Raw genomic sequence first — 15955 nt, 5'->3', positions numbered from 1 at the left:
TGTGTGACTTATCTGAAGCACTCTGTCTGTTCGTGGGGTTTACCGTCTGGCGGACCCGGCTATATTCTCGCTTTTAGAGAGATGACCGGCGATCACAAGTTCATTTTCATGCAAGATACTTTGCTTTTATTCTCGATCTCCTTTTCTTTCTTTCTTTTTTTTTTTGATCATTCGTATCGTTACCTGTGTTTACATGAGCGTTCCGTCCTCTCCTCCTCTCATGAATGGAAGATAAGAAACGGGGCAAGACAGCGATCCACTCCAGAGCAGTTGATCGTAGAAAAACACGGTTTTAAAAACGGAATCGTGTTTTGTTTTCTGCGGTGGGATCGGGGAAATGGGTATGGAGGGCTAATGGTTGTTAAGAGACGTGTTTTAAAGCACAAATGCAACAAGGAGGTGGTTGGAGGTGGGGGGGGAGGAAAGCTGTGCAGAGCGGACGAGGGGCAGCGGCAGCTCCACATGAGCGCAGCCCAGGGAAGGAGCTCCAAGTCCAGCCTGTGGGTCCGTGGGCGTCCGGGAAAACCAGGGGGAGCATCTCTCGCTTTCTGCTCTGTTTTTCTGAACAGATTTGACACTTTCCACATCCAGAGAGTTTCGCCACCGTCGATTTCTAATAAAATCCTCTTCTGGCTGAGGACAGTTTTGTTCTTCTCCGACAACGTCTCTTGTGTGAAATGTGCAATCCCTCCGCCCAGCCTCAGCTCCGTCAGCCGCACACTTTTTCCCCCCCAAACACTTTCTCCGTGTTTTAGCCCCTTTTTTTTATTTTTACAACAGCTGTTTGCCTCCTTTCGGTGATGTTTTTCACTCGATTCTCGCTCATTCACTGACGAAGTCACATGCAGATCGATTGACAAGCGTGTGTGTGTGTGTGTGTGTATATGCGTGTATGTGCGTGCGTGCGTGCATCAGGGGGGCTCGGCGTTGAGTTGAATGTGGTGTTGTTGATGGGGTTGGGAGAAAAAACGGAGCACCGGGTCTCCTGCGTGACAAGAGCGGATCAGCAGGACCCCGCACACGGACAGGCTGCGAGTGGGAGCTGCGTGACGAGGGATCAGACATGTGGGTTCAGGGAAGAGACAGGGAGGCTGGCTCTGCTGCCTCGAACTATACTCGGCTACCGACTCTGACTTTCAAGGGAATATTTCTTTCTCGTGGAGAGAAAACACAATACTGCCCTATACATCTGATCTTAGAGGATGTTAGAATTAATGCAAAGTAACCATCGGAAACTTTAGATGGCGGTCCAAGCTGCATCCGGGGGGGTCGCTTTAAGTTGCAGCATCAGTTTATGTAAAAGAAAAAAAAAACAAAATAGAATAAAATGCCAAAATACGCAAAAATCATAACAAATGCAATAGGAAAAAAAAACTGGCTGCAATGGGAAAGAGGCCTTTGTGACAATAACCTCCCAAAATAATTAGAGAACACAAGTCATTAAAATGCAAAAATCGACATAAATGCAATATTAAAACGTTGCTTTTGGAAAGAAGGGTTCGAAATACAGTCAGATTAAAAAAAAAAAGGTAGAACATTGATTCTTTTTTTTTTATTCCAGAGAAAAACAAGAAAAAATGGGAAGCATTTTTTTTTTCTCTTTTTGCGATGAACAGAGATGGTGGCAGGATATCTGTACTGTTGGGGTAAAAGCTGAAGGCTGAGGGGAGTGAGGTGGTGGTGGGGTGGCAGTTGTGAGTGTGTTTGCGGGGAGTGCAAGGGGTGTGGATGTGGGGGTGGTGGGGGGTTAGGTCAGACAGCAAGAAACAGGGGAACAGGGGTCATGGAGTGAGTACAGAGATAAAAAGGAAAGAGAGGAAACCCCCTCGCAAACAGCCAAGAGGATAATGGGGAGAGAGTTGGGTCTGGCTGGGAGAAAAAGGCTGATCTGAGTTGTTGTTGGGTGTGTGTGTGTGTGTGTGTTTTATTATTATTATTTTTCGAAGCAGGTAGAACTCAAATAAAAAAGGGGGCTCACTGTTGTCAGCATCTGGGGGATTACGGATTTATTTATTGATGAGAGAATCAAAAAATGGGGCCGGCTTTGATAAAAATTAATCACCAAGCAGTGAGAGAAACTCCATCTACAAATGAAGAGGAGGGGAGGGCTGTTAGGGTGGCAGAGCAGAGAGGTCAGATAGCCATGGGCCATAGAGGAGAAGAGGTCAGGTAAATAGATCCCTGCTTTTCATACAGGAGATAGGAGTAAAAAGGGAAGCAAGATTCTGGCTCTCTTCAGAAATAGTCACAATTCGAAATGACTTTTCATAATTCGGTTCTGCCTTCTTTGGATTTTCTGACACTGGCTTTTTCATCACTGCTTCATTTGCCTGCAGTGGGGACTTCAGATTGCCACGATCAGAAACTTATAGATGCTCAGTGGGACAGGAAGGCCGCTTTCCGCCCCCCGCCCCATCCCAAAAAAAACCCAACAAAAAAAAAAAAACACACCAATGATCTCCCTTCCTGCACCGTTTGACAGGATAGCACTCCTCTCCTCCTCCTTCCCATCTTCCTCCTCCTTCTCTCCCTCCTCTGTTACAAAACAAAGACAGCAGAAAATGTTTACTGTCATTGCACCTGCCTGTTTTTTTTTTTTTTTTCCTGTCTTGCCACATTCTCATATTTATGTTTAATTATAACAGTTCCAGGAAAAGGTGTGGAAATGTCATGGGCTTTATTTTTTCCATGTACTCTCTTTTCACAAAATGCATCCAGGTGTTCTGTTTGGTGTTGGTGGCAGCAGTTCCAGAATCCTTAACTCGGAATTATTTTTCACTGAATTCCAATTAGACAGTGACGGTTCGAAAAGAGGCACTTGAAAAATAAATACGTCCAAAATAGGTTTGTTTTTTTTAACGTTCACCTTTCAATCTTTTATTTGTTATTGTCAAATTTTATTTAAACGTAATTTAGCAACATTCTGGTACATTTTAATCTGAGGGGGGAATGAAAGGACTTCTCATTCATACTTCCCTCCATTTTGGTTAATTTTGTCGTTGCATGTTTTAATTATTTATTCAATTTATTTTACATAAGTCCGTGATTGCACGTAGCGCACTTTTTTTATTTGAAGATGCAGATGTGCATGTGACAACATTCTTCATTTTTATTTAAATGACTAGAGGAGCTTTGTTTGCAGCTCTTCTGCATATAGTAGCTGCGTTAAAGTGCAGATGTGAGGTGTTGTGGCTGCTTTTCATAGGGAGGTCGTTGTGTTGAAACGTCAGTGGCCATTGATTCTGCATTGTCCACCGTTTGCACTTGACCCTCGTCTGTAGCAGCATTTAATGTGAGGTATATTTAGAAAATTTAGATGCCATTTAACTGTATGAGTGGGAACAGAGCGTCCAGCAGTTGCGTAAATGAGATAAAGGGGGGAGCCGCAGTCGTCACGGATTGGCTTGCTTTTTGGTTTGGCGTGAGACAGAGGAGAGCTGGAAGGGGTGCAGGGGGGAAGGGGGGTAACACAGAGAAAGGAGAGACAGCGCCTCTGGCTGTCATAACCCCTTCGCCTCCACACACACACACACACACACACACACACACACGCGCGCGCACACTCACCGGTGCATCTTGTTCTTCCTATCTCATTCTCGGCATCTCTGCATATATCCCCTTCCTTGACTCCCACCTCTTCGTGTTCGGGATGTGGCACTGTGGGGGGAAATCGGTGCCACGTCTTCGGTCGGAGGGAGCCCTCTTTGGGTGAGGAGCTGGCTGGGAGCATACGTGAAATATTCAGCAAAGAAGCAGTGAGAACTGCATGTAGTTACGTATGCACATAGAGGAGAAAAAGAGTGTGTGTGTGTTTTTTTATTTTATTATTTTTTTTTTTTACATAATTGTTTTAATTCACAATTTTGTTTTCTTATTTATTTCCAATATCTCCAAATAAATTGCAGGTCGTTTCCAATTAGTTCCCCTCTTCCGAGACACAGCATCATAAAATGCCTGTAATTGTGTCGAGTGTGTATTCTCTGAAACCCAAAAGCCGGAGCAGGCGTCTTGTCTCCACCATTAGCCGTATGGATGTTTAGATGAGTGCGACTGACAGACACAGATGATGGGCTTTTCATCTGATGTATGCTTTTCAATACGACCGACTCTTCCAGTCATGCTGCATCTGAGTCCGGCAAACACTCGTCATGGCTGTCAGAACGGGGTTCAAGCTGCTCGAGGAGGGGGGGTGTGGTGGAGGTGGGGGTGGGGGCGGGGGGTGTGCCCGTGGTCCTGGCTCAACACTGTGAGTGGGATGGATGCGATGGTCAGGTGTGTTTATGTAGGCATGCTTACAATGTGAATGAATCCTCCACCCGATCCTTAATCCCAGGAGTCCAGAGTGTCCTCTTCATCTGCAGAGAGCCCCCTATCCCCTGCTTGTCTCTAAAATTTCCCCCTCCATGTTTCCTTTAGAGTTTGCCTCTTTTTTTTTTTTATTCCTCCTCACTGTCGACTGTCTTTTATCTTTCTGAAGTGAAGTTGGCGGGGTTTCTTGTGGTTTGCTCTTTCACAACATGTTATCGTGTTAACAATCTTGGTTAAATCATTGTGGTAGACAAGATTTATGACTGAGAAGATGCACATGTGTCACAGCCTGCGCGCGCAAGCGCGCGCTTGTGTGTGTGTCTGTGCAGCAGCAACGTCCGGATTTATTTGTATGCCGACATTGTAAATAAATCAGTTTTCTTTTAAGTGTGCTATGTCAAGGTCTTCTCATGACATAGTTGTGGTTTTAATCAATATTTTGGCAAGCTTACAGGAAAAAGCTGAATTTAGGTGTCATGCAGCAACCAGATTCTGATTGTCTACTAGTCGTAATGTGAAAAACAGGTGAAGCTTAAAAGCAAAAGATGCTTTCTTTTTTCTTTCCACCCTTCACTCGTGGATACTGTCGAGGTGACAGAATGGGGTTGAACAATGTGTGAAATATTTATTTTAAAAAAAAGAATTCTGTTTCTTTTCTTACAATGAATTAAAGCTGTTACATTGAGAGAAACACATTATAATATGCTCTTGTGTCCTTGAGTTGAATGTTACTACTGGAATAGGTTTATTAGTATGCTTGCAAACCAAGCTTTTTCTTAGATGCTGCTATCACCGTACTTATAAACTCTGTTGTTTTTTTTTTGTTGTTTTTGTTTTTTTTCCTGTTTTGCTTTACTGACTGTGAGTCAAATTCCTGTGTGATGCAAGTCCATCCATGACTGGCAGCATTCTCAAAGTGTGTGTGAGCGCGTGTGTGTGTGTAGGTGTGTGTGTGTGTGTTGTGGTAGAGCAGTGTGCTGACTCCATCCTGTTTGAAGCAGCAGGAGCAGCGGCTAGCTCTCGTGCTCTGAGATGTGTCTGCGGAAGCTGCGTATGCCAGTATGCCGGTCAGGCAGGGATGACAGCGAACGCTCTGAGGGCTGCAAAATTAAAAGGGAGCTGCATCCCGGCCACCCTCCCATCCTCTACCCCCATGCTGCTCCTCATAAGCCCACCCTTCTTTTTGGACCCTGGAGGCCAACATTCCACCCTCCGCACTGGTGCTTATCATCACAAAGGACAGAATGCATAAAACATGGAGGACGCTTAGACAGAGGCTGCCCAGGTCGCCTCTTTCTCCCTACGCCGAACCGCGGAACAATGTGCGGGCCCCTCTGGCCTGTGACTCTGACGACACACACGCCATCTTTTTTGTCCTCCCCCTGTTTCTTTGTCATGCTCTTCCTCTTCCTCTGTGTTACTGTGCTCTGTGGAGTGATAACTGCCCTTGCATTGTTTATCTGTGTCTGTGAAATCTCCATTGTGTAACCCAAATGTAAGTGTGTGCGAGCGCGCGCGGCTGCTTGAGAGAGTGACAGCTTTAACAAATTGACACTGCCACAGCTGTGCTGCTCCTGCTTTCATGCTTCATGTTATCTGTTGCTTTATGAATTTAAAGAATGAGAATTCGGATTTTTATATTTTGAGAAAAACATAGTGTTTGTCTTCTGAGAGACAAAGATTCGACTGACTGAATATAAACTGCTTTGTAAACCTGTAAGAAATGGGATATGTTTTGAAGAAGATGGGCCATTGCAGTCAGATTGGTCATGTTGTTTTAGATAATCTCTATTATGTTTTAGTGGGTCACTCAATGTTGCAATGTCATGGTTTGCGTGTGTGTGCGCATGTGTGTGTGTGTGTGGGTTTACAATTAGATTTTGTGTGTTTGAAAAAAAAAATAAAACTATTAAAAGCAGTAATAATATTTTACTGTCAGTATTTATATAACTGCCCTGCCACAACCTGTGGGTGCTTATTATTTTCAATGAGGCAGATAGACAAATAGATTGTATTATTTCATGTTGGGTGGGTTATCGTTTTTTGTGTGTGTGTTTTGCAAAATCCAGGCCAGAGCTCAGTTTTTGACTTCACATTTACCAATTTAAACTTGTCTTAGCAATTGTGGTTGGAATTGGTTCAGTTTTTCCCCGTCCCTGTGTGTCTGATAAGCCACGGCTGCAGGAATGCACTGCTGGGATGTGCTGGACCCCAGCAGGTCTGTGGCACTTCCTCTCTGTGTACCTCACAGCTTATCCTCCCCAGGATTATAGAGAGAAGAAAAGAAAAGGGCGATGGCAGGAGCACTCCTTCTCCCTCTCACACACACACCCTCTTTCCCAATTTTTTTTTTTTTTTCCTTAAACACACGCACAAAAATCTTAACAAAAAGAGTAATTCACTTGCAAATGTGTAGTTCCCTGTTTTGAGGAGAGAAAAGGAGACTGGGAGGGGCATGTGTGGAGAGATGTGGAGAAGAAGGCTGTGATGTGCTTTGGTATGAAGCTGAGGTTCGGTTACTGTCTCTGGGTGGTCAGACAAAAACAAACTGACCTCTACTAAATATTTATAGATTATTTTAGGATTTTTGTTAAATATATATTTTAATTTCTGTAAAAAAAAACAAAAATCTGTTGTAGCTATGTGTACTTTGGAGCTGCAGTATTCAGGCAGGTAGATTGTGCAGGATGTGGCTGTTGCTCCACTATCTTCCCCTGAGGCATCTGATGCTGTTGGCTCAGTGTCGTAGGCCACTGATCTGCCAGTAGTGAAGGGGTTAAGAAGCAAGGATAGCCCTCTTTTGTCTCTGCGGCCCTCTTTGCCATTGTTGTGGTGGAATTGAGCTCGGTGCACCTCACTTGACCACAGCAAAGCAATAAAATGGCCTCTAAGTGCTGCAGCCTCCATAGTCCTCTGAAGTGTGCTCTCTTTCAGCTTCTGCTGCTTTATTTCTTCTCTTTTCCTGCATCGCTGTGCAGTGTGTATGCGTCGCATGCCTACATATACTGTACATCCTTGTGTTTGCTATTATATGTCTATATTACTCATGCAAGGCTAGTCCGCGTGAGAATAGGCTCACATAGTGGATCCTTTCTGAGACGTGCACACGTCTGAACAGCGTTTTAGTTCATTTTATTTGTTAAACACAGAATGCACATAATAAGAGAAGATTATACCAGGTTGTATTAGAAGGAAGATGCGATGGTTCTGTTAGCACCTGCAGTCTTGGGGGGAGGGGGGGCAGGGGCTACGTTTTTAAATAACCCCTGTGAAAAATGCACATGTTTAATATTTCTATGATTAAATTCAGCAGAATGCTGATTATCTTGTACATATAGTCAGTGGAGTGTTTCTGGCTCTCATGAGTGCCTGTAAATATCTGCACTGATCTGACCGACACCACCGCCAGATCGGCATTATAAAATTGAATGAGGATCTCCCACTGCTATGTCCGGCAAATAAAAGATAGATGATTTGCAGATTTATACGCCCCCAGCTTTAAGCTATTGGTCTACGTGTGAGTATTAAAAAAAAAGAATAATTAAGATTAGCATTTGGAGACCAACGTTCTCCAAATAATCCAGTTTCTCGGTTTTAGAACGAGCTGCTATAAGGCTAAGTGTTAGTGCTTTTGCGTCTGATTGCACAGATGATTGTTTATAGCAGAGTTCCACCTCTGCAGACATTGTAATTAAAAAGAAGATATACTGCATGTGTGCCTGTCGCCATCCCGCCCCATCTCATCTTGTCAAATAAGCATCTAGTGCTTGCAGTGAGCATGTTGGTGGATTTATGAAAGATTCCTCATTGGCTGAATTATAATTGGCACCGTCCGGAGCGTAAACCATTTTTGCCAGGTGTCATACAGGCCGTATTAAATGTTACGCCCTGCTGCAATTAAAGCCATATTTCCTCAAAGCCACATTATATTACACCTTTATGTTTATACCGAGAGGGAGTGGGTGGGGGTCTTTTTTTTCCTCCGTGTGTGCCTCAATCTCTCCCCCTATCGTCTTTTGCTTTTCCTTTCCCTCACAAGAACATGCCTGGTTCTCAAGCTGGATCCCACCGTACCAGAAGAAACAAATGTTGTTTTTCATTTTCTCTGTGTTAAATGAACAAACATGAGGACTTCAGTTCCTCATAATAAATTGATTAGAGAGGAGAAGGTTCCCATGCAGCAACACAAAAACACAGATATTTGTGTATGTAGCCCGAGGAGGAGGATGAGGCATCCTCTTGTTGTCTTCTCACAAAAAATACATTGATTTAAAAATTAGATGTATATATTTATCCAGTGGCTGTAATTCATCCCATAGCTGACGTTTCATTAAAATGAACTAATACGTTTCTGACACCCCGCACTCTTTGACTGTTTTCGTTCTGATATCCAGGACCACAGAGCTTAGGTTGGACCAATAGGCTGAAGGCGGCGGGGGGGTGGGGGGGGGTGAGGGAGATCCCAAGGGACCGACTGGGGGCTAGACGGTCGCAACAGACTGGTGACCTCGGCTTTGTGACGTCATCTGCCTTGTCTGGTCACCATGGCATTCATTTTCCCCCTACTGTTTAATGAATGAGGATGGAGTCCCTTGGCTAGCCCACACTGTTATTATTTTTTTTCTCCTCCTTCTTGCTGAATGGGGAGTCTAATAGATGCCCAAGAAAGCGTTATGCACATTTATTATTGCGGCTCAGGTGTAATGCATCCCCTGTATCACCTCATCACCTGCTGCATGGCCACAAGTCTGCTGTGGCTCAGTTTCGGTTTAATTAAAGGCGACATTTTCCAGCAAAGCTCAACGTTTGACATTTCAGTTTTACCCAGGTGGTAACAAGTGGTGTATATGTATTGTCAAGCGAAGCGATAAAACAATACGCTCACTGACCACACATAGGAAGTCAACCTGAGGTAAGAGCGAGGCTCAAAACGGATACTGGCTGTTTCAACAGTTTCTCTCCTCTCCTCGCGTGCTAAGTGCCAATCTTTTGACCAGATATGCCCTGCTTTTTCCTTCCTCTCTGCTATCATTGCACATCTGCTCATGAAGCACTTTTTTTCCTCCCCCCCCCTCCACCCCCTTTACTGAACCATTGTAGGTAGATCAGAACCAGCAGAGTAAATAAAAAGAGTATTCTGTTTTCTCAATTTAGTTGTCCTTGTTTGTCAGACAAGCTTTTTTTTTTTTTTTATAGGAGGAGGGGTAAAAAAATAAAGGCTCCTCTTACAGCTTGCTTTTTTGTTTCAGCCAGGTGTTTCCTCATGTTGGATCATGCCCTGATGGGGAACAACAGGCCACACGGCAGGTGAGAATTGAGTGTTTAGCTTTGTGGTCGAAGGCATAAAAACGATAGCTCTTCGTTCTGAGGTCTTCCTGTGCCAAACTCAGAGCTCAGAGAGACCCTGCTGCATGCAAGCAGGGCCGGCAAAGTTGCTCTCTGTGCTGAGGATTAACACAGGAAGCAGCCCTCGTATGCTGCAGGAGCCCTACGCTTTCTCACTCCTAGCGGTGCCAGGAGCAGGACGAGTGTGTGGATTACACAGTCTTTGTTTACACTGGAGAGAATCTGGGTTTTGTAGGGAGGGAGAGAAAAGAAGGAGGAGGTGGTCAGGGCAGGGGGAGGGCAGGCACCAGTCTCATCACTTCCTTCCTTTCTTTAAGTTTTCTCACGTTTCACTCATGAAAACAACAGGCAGAAGAGGAGGTTGATGAGTCCTGAAACGCACACAACATCTGAAAACAGGAGTTAATTGGTTACTGGTTGCAGCCGTCATCTTGGTCTTCTCCTGTTTTCCACCTGGCGGGGTGCAATTAAACGGGCCCTTACGTTTTGATCCCGATCAAGACCCGGCTTTTATTTCTCACGGACCCCATTGCTTTGCTCATTATGCACACGTGCGCAGATGTTTGGCTGGAGATCTTCAAATCATCAGGAGTCCTTCATCATATACCTCTTACTTTTTATCACAAATGTATAAAACAGCAAACTGCCAGGTCTCGTTGCACCGTGTGGTCTGGGGAAAATGCACTTTCACATGACAGATGGGTATGTGGGCATTCAACAGGAAGCCTGGCTGCAGTGTTTCACAATCCCTCTAGAAACAAGAACTGAGCCGCTGCACTCTGGTGTGCCTTTTTTTTTTCTCTTTTTCTTTTTTAAATAGATGCCAGCTTGCCTGTAGTGGGTACAAGCACAGGGCGGAGGGAGGGGGCATCCCCTGCATAAGTGGACCCCTGAGACCTCCTGGAGGGGTAGAGGTGTGGCGAACGTCTGTTTTTGGCATGGCTTGTGTCAGCGTGTTTAGCGTTTGCCTGTGAGGGTATTTATATGCAAATGCTAAACAACCTATTCGGGTGGCTAATTACAGCGGGGTCTTTGTGTGTGCCACGCACTGAGAGGCAGGGAGTTTCTAGCACACCGGGCCTGGACTTCCCCTGCTTGTTTACTCATTGTCTTTCCTTATTACCCCCTCATTGACACTCCCCTTTTATGTGGCTGTGCTGTTTGCCTGCTTGCTGGCTCCTCCCCTTGTAGTGCTGGAGTTAATGTAGCAGATTAAAGAGGCAGCACTCTGGCCATGTTTACTTCCTCTTTTATCTGGTGGCCGAGCTCCGCTTCACTCCGTAGCCATCCTGCCTACAGCTTTGGACTAGCCACCACCCATTTAGGGAGGCTTCAGCCTCGCAGTCCTCTCACTCTCGCTTACAACTAATGCTCGGCTAATTACTTTGGGTGATAAAAAATGCATTTAGGTCAGGTTCTAATGCGATGCAAATTTATGAGCAGGCAGAAGCAAATATTAACTTGTAGAGTGACGGATAGTCGCTGGATGGGGGACAAAGGTTCACCTGCCTCAACTGTCACATATGAAAATTTGTGTTTTCCATTATTGTGACTGGTGTGTTTGTTTATTTTCCAATAATTTTTTTTTGTTTGTCGAGTCAGAAAACCGATGAGCTGGGACCTTTTTAGTTATTACTCCTTTCTGCTGGAACCAGCTTGATGATATGAGTACATGCAGTAAGAGTTTGAAATAAAGGGGAATTCAAAGTGTGGATTTGTTTTATGCTTGGACTGAATCTGGACGTCGAAGATGAAAGTGGATCACATTTTGGAACAAAACATTTTGACGTTTCTGTAAGATTTTTGTTTGTTGAACCGGTGATTAAGTTTGTCAGTGTTCGGGCAAGCAGAACTTTCTGATTTAGAATGCTATTTAAAAATGACAGCCAAAGTCTGGCTTTATAATCAATCTGTTTGGGTATAAAACTGCCAAATTTGGGCAGTTTTTTTAACCACTTGTGCATTTCCTTACTTGCCCCTGCATTTTTGCTTTTTAATCTTCTTCCATCAAAATAAAATGAAACAAATATCTGCAGATAATCTAACTCCTTTACTACTTAGGGAAGTAGTCGTTGGAGAAGAGCTAAGCATAATAAGAGCTCCTGTTTTACAATGGTTTCTTTATTCCCCATTATGCTCTAAAAAGTGTTGAAAACATAGCAGCAGATACCAGCCCAGCTGCATTCCAGAGAAATTATTTGTCTTGTCTAAAACAAAGAGAGAGGAAGAGAACAAAGCTCTGGTTTCGTGTTTCTTCTCAGTTTGGTTTACCACCTAAGTTTCAGAGTTGGTTCCACGTTTTGCCACCACTCGTGTGCTTTTCCGCGCTAACTATACTTTCGTTTGACGTAGGCTATCGCATAAATACATTCCTATGTATACTTATAAATATGAGATAGGGGGATGGGAAATTGTTTGGCCAAAGAAACCAAAGTGGATCAAAGGCCATGTGTGGGGAAGGGCTACCTTCTAGAAAACAGCTGCCCCTTTCTGCCTCTGCCTCTCACCCTGGCCTGACAGCAGCTAGAAATATGAGGCCTCTCCAGACCTCTGTCCTGGGAAAAAAGGGACAGAACAGCATACATCCACTCTGAAAAGCTTTTGTTTCATCTCTCTCTGTGTGTGTCTCTCTCTCTCTCTCACGCAGACATACAAAGAAGAAAGCACACTGTTTTGTCTTTGCTCATTCACTCATTCAGCTACAAATAGAAATGTTCGTTTCAAACGTACTCCCCTTGCAAACCTACGACATTATCATTTGCTTCATTTCTCCTTGCTGTCTGTTTGTTAAACTGTTTCATTATCTTTTCAAACCCTTTTTGCTCAATTTCTTTGTCAGTCGTACTCATTGTTTGCCGTTTTATCCCCTCCTCTTTTTTTTTACTTCGGCGTTGTGGTTGCTCGTTCAGTTTGCCTTTATTCTTCTACACTTATGTTCTCACCTTTCCTCAGCACGTTTCCACTTTTCCACATTTCTGGGATTTCTCTGCCTCCTCTTGGCTTCTCCAGCATGTTCAAACTCTGACAGAGTTGAGAAAGGCATTCAGCTCCTTAATCCAAGCTCCCTCTATCAGGAATGCTTATACGCATGATTGTGTGACCCCCAGAAGCCCAGCAACATCTGCAGGAGCCTATGGCAAGACCCCCTCACTCCCACACCCACTGTGCCCCCTGCCTTTGAGCATTCACTCACTGCCATTATTTTATTGTTTCACTTTTTTCATGCCTGCTACCAGGCATTGCAGTTAACCCTCTGCTGCTCAGGCCAGGCTTGCTGCAGTCCTGCACACAGAGGGGAAGAGAAGAGGAGGGGGGTTTGCACAGCTTTTTCCCAGGAAAAGCCCCCCTGCCAGCCCATCTGGTATTCTACATGCAGCCCTGCCCCTCATACTGTTTACTTGTGCATTCCACTAATAATCAGCCTGCTCATCTACACTTTTTCTTTTCATTGCTTCATTTGAGGGTTAAATCATAACTGCAGGAGTTATGATTTTATTGCACAATGCATGAGTTTGAACATTTTCATTTTGTCAGACCTCATGAGAGGGAACCACAGGCAGATCTGATCTGAGTGTTGTGGCAACCAATAACTTTTTAAAGTAATTTTCATGACCTTTACCAGGTAATGGTTAAAAAGAGATTTTTTACTGAAAACGTGTCTGTTTTCGGAAGCACGAATTACTGCTAAAGCACAACTGACAAAGTAAATTTGTGTCGGGCTGGAATTCAGCTAATTGGATTTTTTTGTTGTTGCTGTTTTTTTCTAAACTGGCTACAGTGTTGCCTCTTTACTCATTGTGCCCTAACAATAACAGATTTAGATAAATCTTGGGCAGCGTGGGATAAATTACTTTAAAAAGTAATTAGCTATAGAATGAAGTTAATTCTTTGAAAAAGCAACTCAGTTAGTAACTAAGTTACAATTTCCAAAATGTAACTAATTAAATGAGAAAGCATTGAGAGGACCAGCAAACATGTTTAAATATGTAAAAGCATTTGGGTCACCTTCTTATTAAATTATGAAATGCATGTTCAAATGCTTATTATAAAACTGAATATTCAATAAACACACACTTAACAGAACAAATTAAAAACAGGAAACTGTACATTAATCCAAACCATTCAAATGTTATTGTGTGACATGAAACAAGATACCAATTAAATTACATACATAATTGTACTTTAAATTATTTCTACATTTGTAATAAAACAATAAAACTAAGTAAATGTTTTAAAGCTTTTGATATTTATTGTACATCAACAGGTTGCAACTGGCTATTAAATATGTGTAAAATTAAGTTGGACTTGCCAAACATTGCAAGCCAAGCTATCACGGGAACTGCATCTTAGTGAAATTCTCTTTAATGGTGTTTATTCATGCTGAGACCATTGCCTGTCATCATAATTTGAAATGATATGTGAATTGAAATCAAGCTGAAATTGCGTTGGTGGTGTTGCTCCATCTCTTTCATTCACAGAGTTCATGCTAGGTGTTTGGACTGCGCCTGCAAGCATCAACACCGCCAGTGTTGGTGACTAGTTTTGTGTGATGTTGAGTTGCTCTGTGAGATTCAAGTTGCTTAATAAGTAACGACTTTGTTCTGGGGGCATTATTTACATTTCACATCGACATATTTGCCTTTTTATGTCTGAGAGAAATATGGTGCCTGCATTTCCACTTAAAGAATCCTTTGAATTACCTGGGCTCTCCATTACTGTGTCTGCCTTTCTGTTTATGTGTGCTCAATGTGGGAATCTGTTTGTATGAAGTTACCAGTATCTGCTCACTTCTTCCAGGGTCATGAGAGTGTTGGGGCCTATCTCCAGTGACCAGTGAGTGACACACAGGACAAACAACCATTCATGTTTGCACTCATACCTTTCGGCAATTTAGAGTGAGCAGTCAACATTACATTCATGTTTTTGAACTTTGAGTTGCAGCCAGAATAGCTGGAGAAAACTCAAGCATGCACGGGGAGAACATGCCCCCGTGCATGTTCTCGGGGTCACGCACGTGCAAACTCAAGACTGTTTCATTGGGACGTCCTTGCTAGGAGGCAACCATGCTAACAACTGGCTAAGATACAAAAGCATAAAAGTTTTAGGGGTTGCACCTTTTTAATTTATGAACAAAATGTGCTGTCTATCCCTTGGTTTATGCTCTTGAAACAGGAACCGTGGGAACAATCTTAAAAGGCATAAATTAAGACAGCCTAAATTTTGCTCATAAAACACACTTAGTTAACCAGTCTCATAGACTTGCGGAGTAGGAACTAATGTGGCTGTTTGTTTAACATTAGCAACATATCAGTAGCTCATGTGGTGCAAATCTTTGTTATACTTGCCACGTCAAAGATGGAGTATGTTTAAGAGGAATTAAGGGTGAGCAGCTGCTGCCTTGACAACCATGAAGTCAGAGGTGGGGCTAATTTACATATTTATATGTGGATGTATATATTATGAGTTAAGTCATTCTGAGGTATGCTTAGGAAGTTTGGAAATCTAGCATTGCAAAGCAGGAAATAGTCTGGATATTCAATGTCCATTCACCGTATGCATATTGTGCGTATGTCCAGCACACCACAATGTGTCTCATCTATAGTCAGAAGAGATTAGGTTTGAGTTGCTGGGATGGATGTCGAGAAGGTACATTATGTCTTAGTTCAGTGTATCTTGTATACTCTAGGAATTCAAATCTAGTGGACTTCTTTTCACTATGCAACATAAACACTCACAGACCCTTAGTTGAGGTTAGTACAATGAATGTCTGCATTTCTATAAAAAGCTGGATGAATACAAATTACATTTAACACAGACTGTTTATAAAGTTAATGTTTCTCCAACAACCCTCTGATTTAAACTTACCATCCAAGCTGGTTTCTGAACACAAATTTGCCTTTTTGTCTTTAACTACTTGTACTCTGTACCCTCAAGATCCATTGTGTCTTACTTATTTAAACACGTCTCTGATTGAATTAATGGTAAATTGCAGCTCCCTCAATGCTATGTTTAAAGACATGTTTCAGGATTTCACAATGGTTTAAATGGGCTGGGCTCCATAGAGCCAAATTGGATCTGGGTATGTAAATACTCCTTTGATGTTTAATGAGAAACAAAGTTAGCTAATTATAGCAGCTCTGAGAAACATGAGGAGGACAGTGGGAAATGTTTCCATCACTCCCTAGCTCTATAGATTACTGCCTAATTGCCTCAATCGAATCAGGCGGAGACATTAGCCAGAGAGGCAGAGAGTGAGAGAGAAACATGGGGATGGGGCTGATTACACATATCCGTCGGTGGC

The 15955-nt window shown here is 43.1% G+C and overlaps 1 protein-coding gene across 4 annotated transcripts in view; it reads left to right on the top strand.

The window, feature by feature from the left end:
• Positions 1-15955, top strand: part of zfhx3b (zinc finger homeobox 3b) — a 312657-nt gene that overhangs the window by 173266 nt on the left and 123436 nt on the right. The window lies entirely within an intron of this gene.

The sequence above is a fragment of the Poecilia reticulata genome, chromosome 3, assembly GCF_904066995.2.
Source record: "Poecilia reticulata chromosome 3, P_reticulata-male-v2, whole genome shotgun sequence".
NCBI lineage: Eukaryota > Metazoa > Chordata > Actinopteri > Cyprinodontiformes > Poeciliidae > Poecilia > Poecilia reticulata.
This window is presented reverse-complemented; position numbering and strand designations above follow the sequence as displayed.